Source organism: Pongo abelii, chromosome 2 (genome assembly GCF_028885655.2).
Source record: "Pongo abelii isolate AG06213 chromosome 2, NHGRI_mPonAbe1-v2.0_pri, whole genome shotgun sequence".
Taxonomy (NCBI): Eukaryota; Metazoa; Chordata; class Mammalia; order Primates; family Hominidae; genus Pongo; species Pongo abelii.
In genome coordinates, this window is record NC_085928.1 from 21,229,221 (window position 1) to 21,251,736 (window position 22,516).

A 22,516-nucleotide genomic window follows, 5' to 3' on the forward strand; every position below is an offset into this window, starting at 1 on the left:
GGTGGTGAAAGGAATTGACATTGGGAGAAAGCTGATAGAAAGTTGCAACGTCAAGGGACTAGAGGTCTCAGTGAGATCAAATGGCAGATCTCATGAGGCTAAGGAAGAATAGAGGAGATAGATAAAAATAGGAGCATATTATTGAAGCAAGACAGTGAAATGTATGACTTTGAAGTAGAGTGTCGACATTCAGTGAGAGTGGATGCAGATATTGAGAAAGCATAGGGTGAGACTATAGGAGTGATTTGCTAAGGTAAAGAGGATTGGAAGAGATTCAGATAGCTGAGAGATAAGATTATTTGACAGGCAGAGATGAAATATTGAATGTTACCTGAGTAGTAAATGACACAATCTCAGGTAAAACGACGGGGAAGTGCAGGGAATTAGGAACAGAAGGAAAAGAGAATAAAGATTTCAATTTAGTGAGAGCAGACAATTTTTACCAATAATTTTTGTACAATGCTGTCTTCTCCATCTCCTTCAGCTTTTTTCTTTTTTCCTCCTCTTCCTCTTTCCCCAACCCCTTTCTCTTCATTCTTCATTCTCTCCTCTTTCTTCTGGATCTTTTGATGGTAAGCTGTATGAGAAAATAGCAATTCTTACTTCAAGGCTAGATAGGCTTCATGAATTTGCAGCAGAGTATTCAACAAAAGAAAAAGCAAGTTAAACTACAGAATTGAGTATTGCCATTATTGTTCAAAAAGAGGCGCTGTGTGTCTGGTTGATCGATTACGTACCTTCCTCCAAGTCACTTGGTACAGAGAATGCTTAATGGAAAAATGATCTCCACCACTAAAAGAAGAACTTATTACCTTTCTTTCCATTTGGGCAATAAACTAAAACTCAATATTTTAGTAAATATGGTTTAGTATATCTTAAAAATATTATTATTGTAATTTTTAATATATTGATTTTATGCCTCTTCCCATGAAGCATCTGAATAAATATAAATATTCCAGGTAACAACTGATGTTTAGTCTCACTGTCAAGGAAAATAAAATTTAGATAATTCACCAGATAGTACTTCAAATGTTTGTTTTATTCTCATATCTCTATCTCAGTTTCTGTGTCTCTCTATCTCTGGATCTATAACAAATAAAATATATTTATATTTATATGTAAATAAATATAATTATAGAATACAAATATTAAGCCTATATATTACGTATAATATAATACATAATATGTAACATACAAAATATGTAATACCATCATCCTCTACACAGCACCATTTCAGTCAATGATAGAACAAATATATGACAGTGGTCCATAAGATTATAATACCATATTTTTACGGTACCTTTCTATGTTTAGATATGTTTAGATACACAAATACTTAACATTGTGTTACAATGGTCTCCAATATCAGTACAGTAACATGCTGTCTAGGTTTGCAGCCTAGGTGTGTAGTAGGCTATAGCATCTAGGTTTGTGACGTACACTCTGTGATGTTCACATCATGAAATTGCCTAATGAAACATTTCTTAGAACATATTTCTGTCCTTAAATGATGCGTGACTGTATATATAATGTATATTGTATTTTATATTATATGTGTATGTGTGAGAGAGAGAAAGATCGAGAGAGAGAGAACAGAGAGAGAGAGAGGTGGCATTTCAACTGGATTTAGTCTACTTAGCATTATTGTATCTTCCCAGAATCACAAAATCTGCCAGATGTAACATGTTAGATTTTTTATTTCTTAAAGTTTCATATTACTAATTTTGTTGTATCATAGTTTTTTTCAGGAAGAGTATAATTTGCTTTTTTTTTTTCCCTTAGGAACAGAATAAGCTATAGAACTGTTAAAATGTACTCCTCTCCCACCAACAGCAGTAACATATACACACATACACACATACACACATATGCATATATACATATCTAGGGTTTGGGGTTCCAGTCTTCTACCAGAGGCCCATAACTCTCTGAAATATGAGTTGGCCTTTCAATTTGGCCCAATCTCACCCCAAAGGTAACAATTCTGTGCTCACATTTCAAAAAGGTTTAAGATACTGCTGAAGATGGAGCTGATAAGCAAATTTTATATAGTTCTGCTTGCTCTCTCATTTTTCTTTTTCTCTTTTCATTTTAAATAATGAAAGAGGTAAGGCTGGAAAGGTCAAACGCTTTAGGTTTCGTCAGGCAGTTTGGGATTTCTCTGTTGAAAAATATATCCCAATTCCCCGGAATGTCAAATCACAGCTGAGTCGGTCACTAGAAGCAGGACACATAGGAGCTTCTGGGAGAATTGGCCCACTTCTCTTCTTAGCATGCACAATTACAACTTGAAACTATATATTTTTTTACCTAAAATTTGTTTTAAAAGAAGAAATAAAATTATTCTTTTTCACCTCCGAGAGAATTTAAGCCACATATTTGAAAACTGTTTCTCTAAAGAAAGATCAGGAAGGGAAGCAAATGAAGCAGAAATGGGATATCATATTTTTACACACACATTATTTAATTCAGAAGTTGTAAGTAAATGTCCATTGTGTAGAAAATTGCATGTGACTGATCAATAGTGCCATTGCTAATATTAGCATCTAATGGTTGGCTTGAAAGGATACAGCTTGGATGCCTTAGGCTATTATCCTGAGTAGCTATAGGATTTTTTTGTGTAGAAAAACTTCACGAGCATTGGTGTTTTTTTCATCTGTAAATTTAGAGGTAGACAGAAGCAGAATATGACTTTAAAAATATCTTACGAAGGTAGGGTTCTTGTCTGACCTGCTCATAACAGTGCTCGGCATTATGTTTGACACAAAATAAATTCTCAGCAATTATTTATTGAATTAATTAATTAATGAGCAATTGAGTTTTGGTTAGGAGGCTTGAATGTTGTCATAGAAATGCTAAATGGTTTTGTTGAAATTATTTAATACCTTTGTTCAGCTTCTTCCTCTTAGAGCTCCTGTGTATATTATAACAATAAGGCGTTGATCCAAAGAGTGTTAATAATTCACATAGGAATATAGTATATGAGTATTATTAATATTATATGTATATTACCATTCTTGCTCAATTTTGGAATCCTGATTATCTCTATCACACTGTCATCTCAAATTTCAGTCATGTGTGTTAATACAGAATGTTTTGAAAAATAATCTGGTAATAGTATCATTTGTAGTGGTGTTGCTATTGTATTATAATATGAAGTCATAACATAATACATTTTTATCAACATAAAAAATTATTCAAGGCGTAAATATCTATTGAATTCCTAATGTATATCAAGTATTATTTGAATCACTGTGGATATAACAATAAATTAGACAAGATCCCTGAACTTACTGCACTTGTATTCTAGTTGAGAATGGTGGTGCATATAAATATAGATTAAAAGGAAGTGAAAATAAAAGTGCTTAGAAAATGACAAATAGGCTAACTGTGAAAGAAAGTGATGGAGAGATGAGAGTTATTTTAAATCGGGTGGTCAGAAAGGTCTCTCACAGGAGATGGTATTTGAGCTGAGCCTGAAGGTATATGAAGAGACCAGTGCAGAAGTCCTAATGTGAGAATGAGTTTGGGAGGTTCAGGAAACAGCAATATATTTATTGTGTCTGAAGTGCAGACAGCAAGTGGAGAATAACGTATTTGTACCAGGATTTGATGCACAAAATAAAAGTAGTGCATTTTACCTCTGTCATTTAAAAAGTTATTTCCTTTAGTACTGAAAGAGGAAGAAAAGCTAAAATATGATTTCAGTTTGAGAATTTATTCCAGCACATTGTTTCATTTGACTTCCTGGGTGTGCTGGGTCCTCGTTAGGCCACTGACACTAAGCAGTGGTCAGCAGCCCATAGCAGGCAAACATGTGAACATACTCTGGCTTTGCAAACAAGAAGTATTCAGACAGAAGACTGAGTTTTGCACGTATTTTGTGCTTTTTCTTTCAGAGTAAATGAAATAATAGGCCAACGAAGAGGGTTTTAAGAATGAGAAAGTGGACTCTGAGGACATTAGTATGTCTCTGAAGATGTAAATATGTTCTAACACAGGCTTAGTCGTCGTAAAATGTTGCAAGAGGTGAAAATAAATGCATTTCACAACATCAGAAAAGGAGGTGGAGTTAAGATTCATAAATATCATTAAATGCTAACTTAAAAATTAGGACAACAAAGAAACATCAAATGTGGAATTTTAGTAGCCAGTGAAGGCTTCAATTATGAAAATTCTAAAACATACATAATACTATTAAAAATGGTGTAATGAACTTTTACGTACCCATCACCAACTTTGACGATTGTCAAAGTTTTTCCTGTGTTTCACCTAACCCTCACTCCTCCAATTTCTTTGGAATACTGTAAAGCAAATCCCAGCTATCACATTATTTCACCCATAAATACTTTAGTATAGGTCATTAACAGATAGGGCATACTTTAAAAAATATTACTACAAAGTCATTTTAACATATTACAAAATTAGACATTTTTTCATATCATTTAATACCCAGCCTTCATTCAAATTCCCTAATTATTTTAGGTCTGACTTTTTGTAGTTGATTTGTTCAGATCAGGATCTGAAAAACCAACCAACATCGAATTTGGTTGTAATCTCTCTTTAGTCTCCTTATATTATGGCCGCCCTCCTCTAAACTTTTTATTTGTCGTGAAATTGGGCCATTTGTCTTGTGAAACATCCCATATTCTGGATTTGTTTGATTGTTTCTTTTTGCTGTTGTTTAAATTGTTCCTTTAGTCGACAGATTTCTCCTAGTTGGAGCTTGATTAGATTCAGAATCGATTATTTTTTTCAAGAATATTTTATAGGCAATGCTTGTTACATCTACAACACATGTTCGAAGACAGGCGCCACATATCTGCTCATCCGACTTTTACTGTTGCTAAGATTGATGGATGGATTCAGGCGCTGTCAGCCTGGCCTCATCTGTTATAAACTTTCCCATTAATATCCTACCTAGTAATCACTGCATGTTCTCACTCATAAGTGGGAGCTGAACATTGAGAACACATGGACACAGAGCGGGGAACAGCACATACCAGGGCGTGTTGCGGGGTCGGGGTGAGAGGAGGGAACTTAGAGGATGGGTCAATAGGTGCAGCAAACCACCATGGCACACGTCTACCTACATAACAAACTGGCAGATTCTGCACATGTATCCTATTTTTTATTTAGAAGAAAAAAATACTGCATAGCGGAGCACAGCACTCGGATCAGAGAGCAGGCTCATCCTCAATCGTGTGCAAAAAATAACGTTTGATGATTCCCAAGGGGTGGGTGAAGCAAGTAGCTTTTGGGCTTCTGGAAGTCTCTAGAACTGTTTCCGAAATGTTTTGGGCTTGGCCTTGCAGTACACACTTTGTCCTGGGCTGTTTTTCCTTTAATTTGTAGGCCCAAGTGTGTTTTAAGGTAAATGGATCCCACATGCCTCTAATGCGTTTACATTGAACTCATCAGCCCATGTTTTGAAGGAGCAATCTGAGTTCCAAGAAGCCCTTGGAGGCTGCCTTTATGAGCCTCTCTGTGCTGCTTTTCTTAGAAGCAGGAAGCCGCATTTTGTCATGAAGAAATAAAACGCAAGCCCCACAGACTCGAAAATATATATATTCTACCTAGTGATCTTAGTATCCACTGATAAAGTATTGCCTATAAATATTATTTTGTTAGGGGTTATAAAATAGTAATTTTAAATTACATTATTCCATTTTCCACCTAGAATTCTTTCATAAAAATAGTCCCAATCAACTATTTGGCTACCCTGAATTGCACTGAACTATTTTAAACTCTCATTTATGGAATTTAAAAAAGCCAGTTGAACTGTGCAGTATAGACAGAATAGTGGTCTATTTATCTCTTTGTCTTCCCGTCTGTCTATTTTAGATGCTGCCTCTGGCTGAGGACCCAAAAAGGCTCTACAGAGAAGCCTGTGTTTGGGTTGGCTTTCTTCTTTCCTTCTATGTAGTAAAGTTCACAGTTCTAAAGTGTGCAGCTTGACAAATGTTAAGAGTTATAGGTACACATGTAGCTTTCATCTAAAACATGATATAGAGCATTTACATCACCACAGAGAGTTTTCTGGTGCTTTTTAGTCAATTCCACTCTTCTCCAAGAGGTAATAACTTTCAGATTTATGATTTGTATCTTCATAGATTAGTTTTTCCTCTCTTTGGACTTTATATGAATTAAATCATACAGTATGGGTTTTATTTTTTATTTTTTAGCAGTGGGAGGTAGCTATCTGGTTACTTTTGCTTAACACAACATATTGCAGAGTCATCCGTATTGCAGTGTGTATCAGTAGCTCATTCTTTCCTATTGCTGAATATTATTCCATTTTATGAGCATACCACAATTTGTTTATAAATTCTCCAGTTGATGGATATTTAGATTACTTCTGGCTCTTGACCGTAATGAGGAAGGTTGCTACGAACATTCTTTTACAAATGTATTACATGGATGTGTGTTTTAATTTTTCTTGGGTACATCCTTAAGAATGAAGCTTCTAGACCTACAAAGAATCGATCTTTCACCTTTATTGAGGTATAACTAAATTATACTAAAATTCACATACTTAAAGTATATAATTTGATCAGTTGGAAACCCTAACTACAATCAAGATAAACATATCCACTACTTCCCAAAAGATTAAGAATTCTTTTGGGACAATCTTAATCCAGTTATACCTCAACACCTCATCCCTAAGAACCACTGTTATGCTTCCTGACAGTATGAATTAGTTTGCAATTTCTAGAGTTTTATATAAATGGAATTACAAATTCGCCTTGCCTCTTTCACTTAGCATAATGAATTTGAGAATGGTCCATGTCGTTGTGTGTATTAGTAAGTCATTTCTTTTTATTGATGAGTAGTATTCCATTGTATGGTGAACCACCATTTGCTTATCTATTTGCCTGTTGATAAATATATGTGGGTTATTTTTCCAGTTTTTGGCTATTATGAATAAAGCTGCAATGAATATTCATAGAAAAGCCTTTGTATGGACATTCAATTTCTTATCTGTTGGGTAAATACCTAGTTGTAAAATGACTGGGCTTATAAGGTAGGCACATTTTGAAGTTTTCATTAGGAGTTTCTCCTAGGAGTTTTATAGTTCTCAATTTTACATTGAGAACTTTAATCCAATTTAAATGAATTTTTGTGTATGGTATAAGGTAAGGGTAGATGTTGAACATTTTCCATATATTTAATCATCTGTTGAAAAGTCTTTCCTTTTCTCATTAAATTACTTTGACATCTTTGTCAGAAATCAATTTATAGATGTTTTGCCTATTTCTGGACTCTCTTCTATGTTCTTCTGATCTATCTCTGTCTTGTTTCAAACACCCAAACTATTTTGATTACTGTGGTTTTCTAGTAAGTCTTGGAATCAAGAAGAGTAAATCTTTGTTCTTCCTTTTTAAAACTGCTTTTGTTATTCTTGATCCCTTGCATTTCCATATAGATTTCAAAATCATCTTGCCAATTTTTACTAAAAAGTCCTGCTAGAATTGTGACTGGGATTATGTTGAATCAATGTACCAGTATGGGAAGAACCGTCATATTAATATTGACTCCCATCAAGTAATTTTTGACAAAGCCATTGCATTTTTTTAAATGGGAGAAAGATTTGTTTTTATTGTTTTTAACAAAAGATTCTGGAACAGTTGTATATACACATAGGGAAAAATGATTTTCATTTCTATCTTATTTCAAACTTTAAAATTAAAATGATCACACATTTAAACGTGAAACCTAGAACTATAAGACTCATGAAGAAAATACAAGAGAATAAATTTATTATCTTGTGGAAGATGAATATATCTTAGATTAAACTCTTAAAAGGCTAACCATAATAGGAAATAAAAATCTAATAAACCTAATAAATTGGAGATTGTAGAAATTAAAAACATCTGCTTATCAAAAGACATTAAGAAAATAAATAGGCAGGCCATATTCAAAATACATATCTGACAATTAAATTGTACCAAGAATACAGAAAGAACTAAAAATCAATAATAAGCAGATAAACAATCTAATTAAAAATGAGCAAAAGTATTGAACAGACAATTTACAAAGGAAGTTATATGACCAGCCAGTAAACATATGAAGGGGTGCTTAACATCGTTAGTCATCCTGAAAATACAAGTTGAAAACCCAATGAAGAATCTAAATGGAAACAACTATGAGACACCATTTCACACCTACTAGAACAATTAGGATTAAGGGAAAAAAAAAAGATGACATAAAATGATGTTGCAGATGTGTAGTAACTTTAATCTTATATGTGCTGGGAGAGTGAAAAATGGCACAACCATTTTTGAGAACTGATTGGCTGTTTCTTGTAAAGTGAAATATACTTCTATCCTAGCCTATAATTTTAATTTTTATCTCTTGTATTGTTATCCAGGCAACCTGGGTCTTTTCAGGGCCACAGATAAACCTGGCTGTGTCTTTATTACCAGAAGCTGATTAATGTACCTCTCTTTTTGTACGTTCCTGGGGCCTCTGTGAATATTGTGGAGAAGGGGACGTTAGTACCTACCTAGAGAACCATGCTAAAATATGCTCAGCTTGTACCCACTCGAGGATCTGAGAACCGTAACAATTCTCACACTTGAGATAGAGTTACTCCCAGCTGATTTCCAGCTGTATTTCAAGGTGACTTTCATCCTTTATCACTTTTGCTACGAGAATCAGAGCCAATGAAGTGACCACCATAGGCAACATAAAGACCTAAAAAAGTTGAAGAAAACTTTTTTAGGTAGAAGAAGGTAGAAGAAGGAGGACCTGGAGGGTAAGGAAGAAAAGAGATGAAAGAAAAAGAGAAACAAGTTAGCATGATAGGCAATGATTCCTGCATTCTAATAGTATATTTAAGGAATGAAATAAAATAAAAAGTAGAAAAAAGTAGGCCTAATTAGTATTTGCTCTTTTTATACTTATATTGTGATCTGCTGAATGCAGTACAGGGCGTTTTTCTGTAGAATTCCCATATCTGCAGTTGTGCCACTTTTTTTTTTTCTTTTTCTTTTTTTTTTTACTCAAAATGATTTCCATTGGTCCCTGGAAAGCTTCATTTTGTTGATTTCTGATTACCTTTCCAATTTAACAATGTCATTTGAATTCAAATACCATCCTCCAGAGTGCTGCCCTCCCTGAACCTTCCTGAGTTTCATTTGTAAGTTTGGGAATAAACTCTCTATTACAATTTCATGGGTGGAAATATTAAACATGCAGTTTGAAATGCATAATAAAATTCCCTAAACTATTTCAGGGCTTCACAAACATTAAGAATAATCAAACACATAGTGTCCTCATGATTTAAGGTTTAGAATTTTGATTTCACACTAAAACATCAGACCCTCATATTGTATAAATTACTATCTACACACTGCTAGAAAAGAATTCTGATGACCAGACACAAAGTGAAAACTCAGTTCATTCCAGTGTAAAGCCAAGAGTAGGGATAGAGAATAAGAGTAGTGCTATACCTCCGAGCCAGATTTACTCAGAGATGTTTGTTAAATAACAAATCAAAAACGCCAAGCTAAGATTGTACTTTATTGCAACATGTAAACAGTTTATGAATTACATCATATTTGAAATATGTGAAACATTTTAATTTACATCTGATGTTTAAAATATTTTCTCAATGAGAAACAGGTGTCCATTGCACTTAGACTAGCAGCTCTATTTGTTGAAGCTGACAACAGTTTTAAATTAAAAGGGAGATTGTGTCATTTACCTCAAATTTTGGAGTGATATGCTAAGAATCTTTTCCCAGTTTTGCTTCGTCTACTAGGAAAACACATAATGTTTCCCTACTCTTCCTCTTCAGTGCAATTTAGAGCCTTTTCAGGGGCTGTATTGCCATCACAAGGGTCTAGTGTCTCCTTGGGGAAGAAGGAAGTCATGAGATACCTGGATTCCTGATTGTTATGGCTAAAAACTGACTGTATAGCTTGTTCAAGTTGAAATCTCTGAACACCTTTTCAAAAATAGTGGTTGTGTTAAGTATTTTCCAAATTCTCTTCTACTCATGAAATCATATTCCTTGACTCATTAATCATTATTTTTATTATCAAAAGTGCAATAAAATATTAATCCTCAATACACAAAAGACTACCACAATATTACTAAATACCTGTAAATACAGGCTCTGACAGTCTTTCATATAATAATAATAGTAATGGTGTTGCGGGAAGTCAGGGACCCCAAACAGAGGGACTGGCTGAAGCCGTGGTGGAAGAGCATAAGTTGTGAAGATTTCATGGACATTAATTAGTTCCCCAAATTAATACTTTTATAATTTCTTATGCCGGTCTTTACTGCAGTCTCTAAACATAAATTGTAAAGATTTCATGGACACTTATCACTTCCCCAATCAATACCCTTGTGATTTCCTATGCCTGTCTTTACTTTAATCTCTTAATCCTGTCATCTCATAAACTGAGAAGGATGTATGTCACCTCAGGACCCTGTGATGATTGCGTGAACTGCACAAATTGTAGAGCGTGTGTGTTTGAACAATATGAAATCTGGGCACCTTGAAAAACGAACAGGATAACAGCAACGTTCAGGGAACAAGAGAGATAACCTTAAACTCTGACCGCTAGTGAGCCGGGCAGAACAGAGCCATATTTCTCTTCTTTCAAAAGCAAATGGGGGAAATATCGCTGAATTCTTCTTCTCAGCAAGGAACATCCCTGAGAAAGAGAATGTGCCCCTGAGGGTAGGCCTCTGAAATGGCCCCCTTGGGTGTGACCGTCTTCTATGGTCGAAACTGTAGGGATGAAATAAGCCCCAGTCTCCCATAGCGCTCCCAGGCTTATTAGGACGAGGAAATTCCCGCCTAATAAATTTTAGTCAGACCAGTTGCTCTCAAACCCTGTCTCCCGATAAGATGTTATCAATGACAATGGTGCCTGAAACTTCCTTAGCAATTTTAATTTCGCCCCGGTCCTGTGGTCCTGTGATCTCGCCCTGCCTCCATTTGCCTTGTGATATTCTAGTACCTTGTGAAGCACGTGATCTCTGTGGCCCACACCCTATTCGTACACTCCCTCCCCTTTGAAAATCACTAATAAAAACTTGCTGGTTTTGCGGCTTGTGGGGCATCACAGAACCTGCCAACATATGATGTCTCCCCCGGACACCCAGCTTTAAAATTTCTCTCTTTTGTACTCTATCCCTTTATTTCTCAACCCAGCTGATGCTTAGGGAAATTAGAAAAGAATCTACGTGACTATCGGGGGCAGCTTCCCCAATATAATGGTAAACATTTATTGAGTATTATATGCCAGATACTGCTCTAAGTGACATATATATTCATTTAATCATCACAGTAAACCCAGTTTACAGAACATGCAACTGAGCAGAGAGAGGTTAAATGTCTTTCCTGGTAAGTAGATGACAGAGTTGAGAGCCGAACCATGCCATCTGAAGCTGGGTTTCACGTACTTAATCACTTTCTACACCCTGGCTTTTGTTGTAGTGAACCATGGGTCCTAATCTGGAGAAGGCACTTTCTGATCTCAAAGTTGTGAGAACAGGAAGCCTAAGTTAAGCAAAGGTTTTTAACCTTTTTTTTTTTTTTGAGACAGAGTTTTGTACCGCCACCCAGGCTGGAGTGCAATGGTGCAATCTCAGCTCACTGCAACCTCTGCCTCCCAGATTCAAGCGATTCTCCTGCCTCAGCCTCCCAACTAGCTGGGATTACAGGTGCCTGCCACCACACCCAGCTAATTTTTTGTATTTTTAATAGAGACGGGTTTTGCCATGTTGGCCAGGCTGATCTTGACCTCCTGACCTCAAGTGATCCACCTGCCTCGTCCTTCCAAAGTGCTGGGATTACAGGCATGAGCCACCACGCCCAGCCAGTTTTGACCTTTTTTAAACATCACAATCTAAAAGTGTAGGTGCCACCTCAGCATTTGTGAGGAAAATAGGAGCATTGGAAGAAAGACAGACTGGAAGTATGTTGATACTTACAGTCTACAGGGAAGGATGTTTCTATCTATTTCCTTATGAGTCATGCAACCATCACGTGGCAAATAGGAATAGATATGAAGTTGTTGTTTGGTGGTATCAGTAAATTGCATCAGTGTAATCTTGTAGCCACAGTTGAAAAGGTCATAAAATGAGAGAAAATGAAAGAAAAGTAGATGCTTCTTATTAAAAAGTGAGAACATCTGCTCCTCTGTTGTTTTTATAAAATATAATTCTAATCACCCATTTTTATTTTAAATATAGATTTAATTGTCATTGAATAGTGCAATGGACTGCATGTTTATGTCCCTCAAAATTTACATGTTGAAATCCCAACTCCCAATGTGATGATATTAGGAGGTGGGGCAGTTGGGAGGAAATTAGGTCATAATTGTGAAGTTCTCATGAATGCATCAGTGCCTTTAAAAGGGGCTTACAGAGGTCCTTCAACTCTTCTGCCATTTGAGGATAGAAAGAGAAGATGGCAGTTTGCAACCAAGGGAGAGGGCCCTTACCAGAACCTGACCATTGCTGGTACCCAGATCTCAGACTCCCAGCATCCAGAACTGTAAGAAATAATTTCTGTTATTTATAAGCCACCCAGTCTACAGTACTTTGTTCTGGCTGCCCAAATGAGCTAAGACAAATGGATATACCCTAATTAAACAATTTTCCTTCTGTAGGATATTTATAGACTTCTAATTTTTTATCATTATAGATAATGGAGTAATTAGCATCTTTATATATGAATTATAATCTGTAGGTCCTTTGGTTGGATTTGTGGAAGTGGATTTATTTTATCAAAGTTGATAGCACTTTCTATGGCATTGATACATTTTGTAAGATGCACTTTATGAGCACTGTTTTATGTTGTTTTTTTTTCTGCTGAAAATGGAATAGTGGCAATGAATGCAGCATTAGAAGCAGACCAGATTAATGAGTCCTATGAAGCCTTCCAATGCTACTCAGCATAAGAAAGTTATTTCCCACTGACTTTTTGAAGTGAGATTCAATGACCAGGCTCCTCGTGTTTTTGCCAAGAAGATTACCTGTGGAAATCTAATGAGAGACTTTGAACAAACATCTGAGAAACCTATCATTCCTGGGCAACCACTGACATCATCTCTTAGATAGTCATATATAAGAAATATGGTTTTTCTTTTGGTATCTGTTAAAAATTTGACCAAGAATTTTACAGTCTGTGGATAAATATGAACAATAATTTGTGTCAACATTGCCCAGTGTTCTTTTTGACCCTCATTGGAACCTTGAGCTTGGAAAATAACAGATATTTTCCAAGTTATGCTGACTATTTCATAGATTAGAAATTAAATAAGGAGTTAGGTTAACACAAATGACCAATATTCATATTTTATTATAAAGACAATAGATTTTGAAAGTATTTTGCAAATTTAACAATCACAATAATATGATATACCTAAAAAATTAGATTGTTTTATATCCCTTCGTTTCTTGGTATATGGACCTGAGCTTTTCACGAATGAATGACTTGCTCTAAATGCACTAAGTTTTGCCAGACCTCAGCATTTTGTTTATGTGGCTGATTTTTAGATCTGTTCATTTATCCCTGAATTTCTCTATTTCAGTAACTATCTGAACTATTACCAAATTAGATTTTATGTCTACTTTTCCAAACTTAAATGCAGCACTGACACAAAATGAGTCCAGAGACTAGAGAGAAGTTAAAATAATAGATATAAACTTGAACCTTCAAGATTTATAAAGTAGAACACATTGGTTTTGTGAAATTTGAAAATTTGAAATAGTGAAAAATTTAGATTGAAGAATATTGGCAAAATAATATTACAAACTAGATCTAGTTATTGTTTTAAATAGGGAAGGATGCCTCTGTCCCTTATACCATAAATGTGTACAGAGGAAGTATTATAGGCTGAATAGTTGTGTTTCTTCCATATTCATATCTTGAATACCTAACCCCAGTGTGGTTATATTTGGAGATAGGGTCTTAGAGAAAGTAATTAAGGTTGAATTGAGTACATGTGGGTGGGGCCCTGATCTAATAGGATTAGTGTCCTTGTAAGAAGAGACACCAGAGAGCTTTCTCTCCTTATCTCTCTATGCATTTGCATGCCCAAGAAAGACCATATGAAAACATAGCAAAAAGGTGGCCGTCTATAGCCGCAAAGAGGACCCTCCTCAGAAACTGAATCAGTTGGCACCTTGATCAGGGACTTCTAGCTTCCTGAACTGTAAGAAATAAACTTAAATTGTTTAAGTCACCCAGTCTCTGGTATTTGTTATGACAGCCCTAGCAGACTAATATGGGGAGTTTCATAGCAGAGAAAAGATTCTACAATTTGAGTTAGAGCTGTGAGATACTTATAGCAGGTGATTATGTTCTACATAGTATCTCCTTGTATCCTTGTATATTGTTTATAGTTTTATAACTCTTGCAAGAGTAGCTTGTTTTTTCATCCTGAGTAGTTCATGAAAATAAAGAGAAAGAAAATATGTTTATTGGACACTTAACATGTGCCAGGCACCATTTCACATGTGTGTTCTCGTTTAATCTTTAGAAACATCTTGCAATGTAAATATTATTATTCCAATAATTTTAGTTAAAAAGGTAAAATAACTCGTTCTCACAATCTTAGCTAGTTAATGGGCAAATTTGGAATTCAGACTAGTCTTTTTTATTTTCCTTTCTACAAAGCCATGGCCTGTTCATCATATAACATTCAGGATCAGAAAATAGGAACCACTTTGGTATTTCAAATGCAGAGTACTGATTATGCTGGAAATAGAAGAGCTGAAAAGTCAAACAGAAGATGATGAAGCTGCCTAGCAAGTAACACAGGAAGACATGGCTACTACTCTTGAGCTGGATGAGAGATGGTATTACAGGAACACAGAACTGGAACTCCTGGTGGAAGCTGGAAGTTCTCCCTCTCTGTTCTATGGCAGTTGGACCAATGACAAAGAGGTTGTCTAACAGGAGCTAGAACTGCCGTCATGGACACCGTCCAAAGCAGAGAGCGATATGAAGAATTACTCTGGCTTGTCTCCTCCTCCTGCCCTCCAGCCCCTCATTAGCCAAACTTCCAGAAAGCCAGAAAGCAAGGGGCTCAGGAAGTATGTGGGGAACAGGGCAGAGAAAGAGGGAGTAATAGATCTAAGAGCAAATAAGTAAATGGCCAGGGCAGACTGTGTAATCTTGCCATCTAAGTGATAGAAACTCTCAGATTCTATATCTATTTTGAGTTGTCTTAAATCCCAGTAAAGTGTTATGCTTGAATTCATGTCTTTATACCTGAAATGGCCTCAGTACTCATTTAGACTTTCATTTTACACATTATAAAACTGTGATCCAAAAAGGTAAATTTATTTAGTACAAGTCAAATAGCAGGTAAATAGCAGAACCAGGACCGAATTCAGAAATTTTGAGACCAAGTTCAGTACTCTTCCCATTTCACCTTGAAGTGCTCCACACACACTTAAAAAATTGAACTGAAGTAAATTGATGCAACTGAGGCTATTGTGGTGAAAGAGAAATGACAAGTTTTCAAAGACCCAGTGATGTGTTGCGAGTACAGTACCATAAAGAATATCCCTGGTGAAGTCATCATATTAAACTCTTCTTTACCATGAATTATTGCTCATTTTTTGTGTTTTTTAATACATATTTTAAATTTTCTTTTGCAGTCAATGGAAACACAGAATTATCTTAATCTTATTTTGAATTACCACCTGATTTGCTTAAACATACCTACTCTAAAACTAATGACTATCAAAAGTATTAATATAAAAGAGTCTATCTATAAACAAACCACATGTATACAACATTTAGATTTTTTAAATTCCTAAATAAATATAATTTGAACATTGTTCTTAAAGGATCACATTTAAAATTAATCCCCTTCTCCCCCAATAATTTAGGGGTGGTAACCAAAGAAAACTTCTTGAACCAAGGATACACATATTTATTTCACCTCATAGAAATTTATAGCATTTTTTTTTTCTGGGCATTTTTGTTATGTTACTCGGTAAATACAAAAAGAAAGAAAGTATATTTCTATTCTTTTTAGAACTTGCCCTGGATAAAGGAAAAGAAAGGAATAAAATGAAAGTTTATTGTATACCCTGTTTTTCTGTGTTTTCTTATGCCACCAGGCCACAATATTCCAAATTGGAGAACATTAATTATCTTAGCTATGGAACTCTACACAGTGTTTCTGTGGGCTAAAACTGGGTATATTAAAATAAACTCAAATCTTTTAAGACTTGCTTCCAACTGCCTCTCTCTCTTTCACCACTGGCACCATATATTGCTACTAATTCTGTTTCCAAATTGTAGTTTGGAGTATAGAAACAATCATACCAGGTTCATTATGCAACTCCATTTTAAAGTTTCCAGTGTCTTTTTCCTTCCGTCAGACTCTCCTCTGTCCTCTTAGTTACTTTCCTCCTTTCTATGTGGTAGCAAAGCATCATTCTTGCTGTCATTGACAGATAGCTAGTAACTCAATCTATTGTCCATGGCTTTAAAACTATGAGTTTTCCCACTCACTCCCCCCATCAGATATGCACACCCAACTCTCCAACTCTTTCTCATAGTAAATAGTGACAATGGTCCATTTATATACTGAGACAGTAATATTTGCCTAAAGAGAGTGAGTCTATTGTCCTTCATATACACATTCCAGGAATCACAAGCCAAATCATGGTCTATGTGAATGGCACTTGCAGAGTCAGGCAGTGCATAGACATTTACAGGGATTGCAGTGACAATGACCACTCTGTGTAGTTGTACGAAAGGACATTTTTGCAAGGATATAAAAAATATGTTATCAGCCAATTAAGTGGGGTGTGGAAGATACACTAAAGCTTTGCCCAAATTACAGGACAGTTCTGGCAGAGATCCATCAGTCTACATACCAATGTCTAATTTCCAGGTTTTGCATAGTTCCAGATCCCTTTCACCAGATATCTTAGAAGGTCTACATTTTCTCACTGCATCCGACTTCTTTCTCCTGCTTCATCCAAGTTGTATATCTTCCCCTTGTAGCTAGTTCTAAGATTCTTCTAGACTCCGCCTTGTTGTCTAACTATCCACTGCCTTCTACTGACTTGTTTGAGCTCACCTTCCATCCACTATTCTCACCACATACAAATGTATATTATGCCTAGAAACAGATAAAGGTATTTCTTATCAGCTATTAACCATTTCTCATATAAATAATTACATAATGGTAAAATGATTATTCCAAATATATATACATATGAAAATCAGATGCTAGCATTCACCAAAGCTTATTTTTCATAAGAATCTGCAGGAGCAATTTTTATTAATCAAACTTACAAAGCATCTATTTTTTAAATGATTAATAGAGAACTTATGATATGTTAGCTAGTAAGTTCCCATGAGCACCTGCTTGTGCTGAAAACATTTATTCTCTTTTCATTCTCTTTTCAGAAAAAAAGAGAAAAAAATAACTAGCATTTATCTTTGTAGTGGTTCATTCAGAACTATTCATAAGTGTTTTGCACTATCCTGCCCTTCACTGTGCCTTTTCAAGAAGATCATAGAGTATTAACACTAAAGTAAATATTTGGGCCTACAACAATTAAGGGAAATTCCTTCGTCTATGGTGGTTAACCATAACCCATAGTCACACAGCAGAATGAGGTCTAGTGTTCAGTGATTCTGAATTCCCGCAATATTGTATTATTTACCTTTACAAAATAGATGCAAACTAAGAAATATTCCTTTTAATTTCTTGGCCTGACAATTCAGTTAAATAGAGACTTGTGATAACATCATATTTTCTCTTCTGATTTAAGATCTTTATTCACTGGCACTTGTGTGGGCCGTGAATCAACCTATGGAATTAGAATAGGTCTGCTTAGTAAATTTTCTCACCATTGTTATAATCTTTTTGATAATAATGATTTATTAAAGCTTCCTACTGGTGACGTAACTTCTTCAGTTCTACAGAAACTATGAAAACGCTGGTAGATTCTTGAAGTTTACGAGCAACACCTGCAGAATATTTTATGAATCTCCATACCTGTTACGGTTTATCCAATAAAAACTTTATTTTCTGGTTGGATGTTAATACTATCTTAAATATTTTTACCTTTTCATCCATCATCTTCCTGAGAAGTGTTTGTTTGTTTGCTGCTTTTTTTATTTTTCAGAGATAGGGTCTTGCTATTGAGCCCAGGCTGGCCTTGAACTCCTGTGCTCAAGTGATCCTCTTGCCTTAGCCTCTTGAGTAGCTAGGACTACAAGCATGCACCAGTGTGCCTGGCTTGGTTTTGCTTTTTTGAGGCACTGGAGAAGGGGAAACAATTCTTTCATAATGAAGTGATTGACTTTTTAATACTTCAGTGGAAAACTAAAGTGAACCACATGTTCTCATAAGTGGGATTTGAACAATGAGAGCACATGGATCCAGGGAGGGGAACATCACACACCAGGGCCTGTCGGGGGATGGGGGGCTAGGGGAGGAATAGCATTAGGAGAAATACCTAATGTAGATGACGGGTTGATGGGTGCAGCAAACCACCATGGCACATGTATACCTATGTAACAAACCTGCACATTCTGCACATGTATCCCAGAACTTAAAGAAAAAAAAAAAAAATCAACCAAGGTAGACTGCAATATAGAGATTCTGGGCAGTCAGCTAGGTTCATTCACTAACCATGCAACTTGCTACTATTGATCAGTTTACATCACAAACTTGTATCACAGCAATATTAAAACATTTTATACATCAAAGAATTTCATGTTGGTTTGTGAATTGCCAAAACTGCAAATATTCATAAATATAAGAATTTATTGATTTTGAGCAGGTACCAAACATATCCTGCCTAGCATTCACCTGAAATTACCACAGCCAGACTTTCCCCATTACTTTTCTTGGAGTCTCAGGGGAAAGTAACTCTTAACTCCATGCCTATGCTCCAGTCATGCCATTTATGACCTAAAGCAACAGGAGGGAAATTCTCCTTTCTCAGACTTAGCTGTTCCTTCTTGTTCTTGGGTCCTTTTAAAAAAAACAACAGGAAGGAAAAAAGAAAAAAAAGAAACATACAGTGGGGAAGCCTGAAGCTGCAACACAAATAATGATTATTCCTGTCAAGGTTTAGCTGTGGTTGCTAAGTTACTGGCCTGTTCTGAAAAACCTTGAAGTATGGGACACATTAGGAGCTCGTTAGGTCCTGGTGACTTGCAGTAAATGTACAATTTGTCTCTGTGCTAAACACACTTCAAAAATAACAATAAAACCCCACATGGCTTAAAATTTGTGACCTTTCTCTTTCTTATTTCATTTCTCCTCCCCCTCACGCAACATTTCATAGTCTTGTATTATTTTGAAAGCTACGCCATTGGAAAAATAAACAGAAGCATTTTGCAATGGATGGGAAGAAGATATATTAATTTTAAAGCCTATGGCATTTAATGAAGGTGTTCATGGAGAAAACCACATGAAGGTTTGAGGAAAACTAAAATACAACTTTCTAATAATTGTTTACAAAGCAAGCTGCAGGGCCATCAGCTTACCTTCAGAGAGTATCTACAGTACGTGTGTACCAGGCTTCAAGATGTTTCAGGAATAGAAAGCATTTGACTATTTTATCTTATGCTTGTCTCCATTTTCTGTTTATATCGTTAATGTCATTTGTCCAATTCACAGATCTTGGAATAAACCTAGCGATTTCTATTTGCTATTCAAAATTAGGATTTGTGTGGAATATCACATTCTTGAGGCCAAACTTGGTTGTGGTTTCAATAAGAAACCATTTTAATTTCCATAGGTGCAGGCTTGTTTCCACTCACACTATTTTAGTGCCCCTTGCTGCAGGTTTTAACTTCCTCAGGTTTGAACAAGTTGTAACATGTTAGTAGGAATGAACTTATGGAGAAAGTAAAGTTGGGAGGAAAAGGGGTAGGAGAAAGCAGGAAAAGAGGGGATAAAGAGTGGGTATCAGAGGAGAAGGGGAAAAGAGGAAAAGCCCAAAGATACCTTCAGGCAATCTCTAGCCATTGCAAAACTGGCAAATTGTAAAGATAGGAAGTAACCATTGTGGGTGTTTCTGTGACTACCCAAATAATTGAAACAAGACTCCATTCGCATTTGGGAAGTAGAATCTAAGACCTGAAGCTAAGGCTTACAAAGGGGAATCAATCACATTTTCTGTGCCAACTTTATAAATATATGTTAATCTTAAACCACGTTGGTCTGCAATCTGAGAACTTTCTGATATGCTTAGATCTGAACTGTTTCAAAAGGAACATCTTTGATGCTCTTCTGCCAATAATGAATCAGAATTTAAATGATATTAAGAAATCTCAAATCAGAAATAATACTAGATGAAATGCTTTTCTCATTACACACACAAACACACACACACACACACACATACAACTTTTCCTTTCTCAATTATGTTATCTTTCTGAGAGATTGCCTCCCCTAACTATTGAAATCACTTTGCTTCCCTCTCCTTCGCCCAAAATAATGCTCTGGATTCTCTCAAAGCATCTTTGCCATTTTCATCAATATTCAGATTCCAAAATATTTCTCCAATTCCTCTATAGTTCTCTGAAAAGCATGATTTACTTTGTGACACATTCTTTTTATTATTATTATTATTATTATACTTTAGGTATATCTCCCAATGCTATCCCTCCCCGCTCCCCCAACCCCACATTCTTAAATTAACCAAACTTTCTAATCAAAAAAGAATCTCAACATTAAGCCTTTATTCCTCTTAGTGAGAAAAAAAGAAAACAAAGGACATATTTTGGAAGGTGGCAGATACCATGTATCATCAAGAACAGACGCTAATTCATTTGTTACTTTTTCCAACTATACCTTTTATTCCAACATATTTTTTTTTTAGACTGTCTCACTCTGTCACCCAGGCTGGAATGCAGTGGCACGATCTTGGCTCACTGCAGCCTCCGCCTCCTGGGTTCAAGCGATTCTCATGCCTCAGGCTCCTGAGTAGCTGGGATAACAGGCACCTACCACCACGCCCAGCTAACGTTTGTATATTAGTAGAGACAGGGTTTCACCATGTTGGCCAGGCTGGACTTGAACTCCTGACCTCAAGTGATCTGCCCTCCTCGGCCTCCCCATGTGCTGGGGTTACAGTCATGAGCCACCGTGCCCAGCCCCAACATAATATTGTTATAAATTGTGTTTTGTTTTTTTCTGGTGTTAGAAATCATTCATGATTGTAGTGGACTGAGTTAATCGATTATATTTGGCTGTGCTGCACATGATAGGTTCTGTTAATAGATGCCAATTGCCCAGGCCCAGGTGTAGATGTGCAACTTAGGCTTTACCAATCAATAACTACTATTTAAGCAGGATCAGTCAGAATTTCTTCTGGAATTGATACACAGATGTTGAGAGAAGGAGTTTTCCTCTCTATATACCGTGTTTACTAAATTGGGAGGATGTGAACCTGTAGCTGATAGTTGCCATCTCTAAAGAAAGCCTTCTACAACAACATAAAGCTCAACAGAGACAAGCAGAGTTGAAAGGCAGGCAGTGTGAGTCTTGACAGCACAGTATCAGGGTTCCAGTACCTGAAGCCCTTATTCTACCAGCTTTCTGGATCCTGCTTCATCATTTCCCCACCTCTGCATTCCCACTATCACAGAGACATTCCCACTAGCGCAAATATTAATATCATTCATCTTAAAACCAAGGCAAAAAATAATTTTATAGCATCTCTAATCATTAGCTCATTTCTCTACCAACTTCTCAAAAGAGTAGTCAGCCTTACAATCACTGACTCCAATTCTACACATCCCCTTTCCTCTTTGTAGGTTTCAGTTATGTTATTTTTTGTTCACACAGAAAAGTATATGTAACATGTTTTATATTGTGAAGCATAATAACACAATTAAGGATTATATTACCAATTCTATTTTACTTTCCTCTGTGTTCCTGTCTATATACATTCCTATATAATTTCTATATACATGTTATTGCCTTCCTTAGACAAAAGATAACGGCTATCTTACATTTTAAGTATATATTTCCTTTCCTTTTAATTATTAAGAGTTTTACCACATATATATTTTTCCATAAATAACATACTACCTCCTTTGAGCGACTCCACTGGGGCTTTCTCCATTTTCACTGATACTGCCCTTGTTCTGATCACCAGCCATCTTCACATTTCCAAATCCAATCATGAATTCTCAAGCATCATTATCTCGACCTATCAAGAGCACTGGACATGTTTTGTTATTGCTTTTCCTTTGAGCATCTCTCCTGGTCTCTGGGGAACCACTCTGTACTTAGCCTCATCTGGGTTTCTACCTACCTTATTCAATGATCCTTCTCAGTCCCTCTGGCAGGGTGTTCTTTTTTTTCTCTAACCTCTGTAACTGTTGGAGATTCCTAGGGCTCGGACACTTCTGGTTTATCTAAACTCACTTCTTAGTGACCTCATCTAGGCCTTATCTATAGAGTTGATACTTCAAAATACATATTCAAAATACTCTTCTCTCAATTCAAGGTGTGTTTATCCAGTGGACAATTCTGTGTCTTACTTG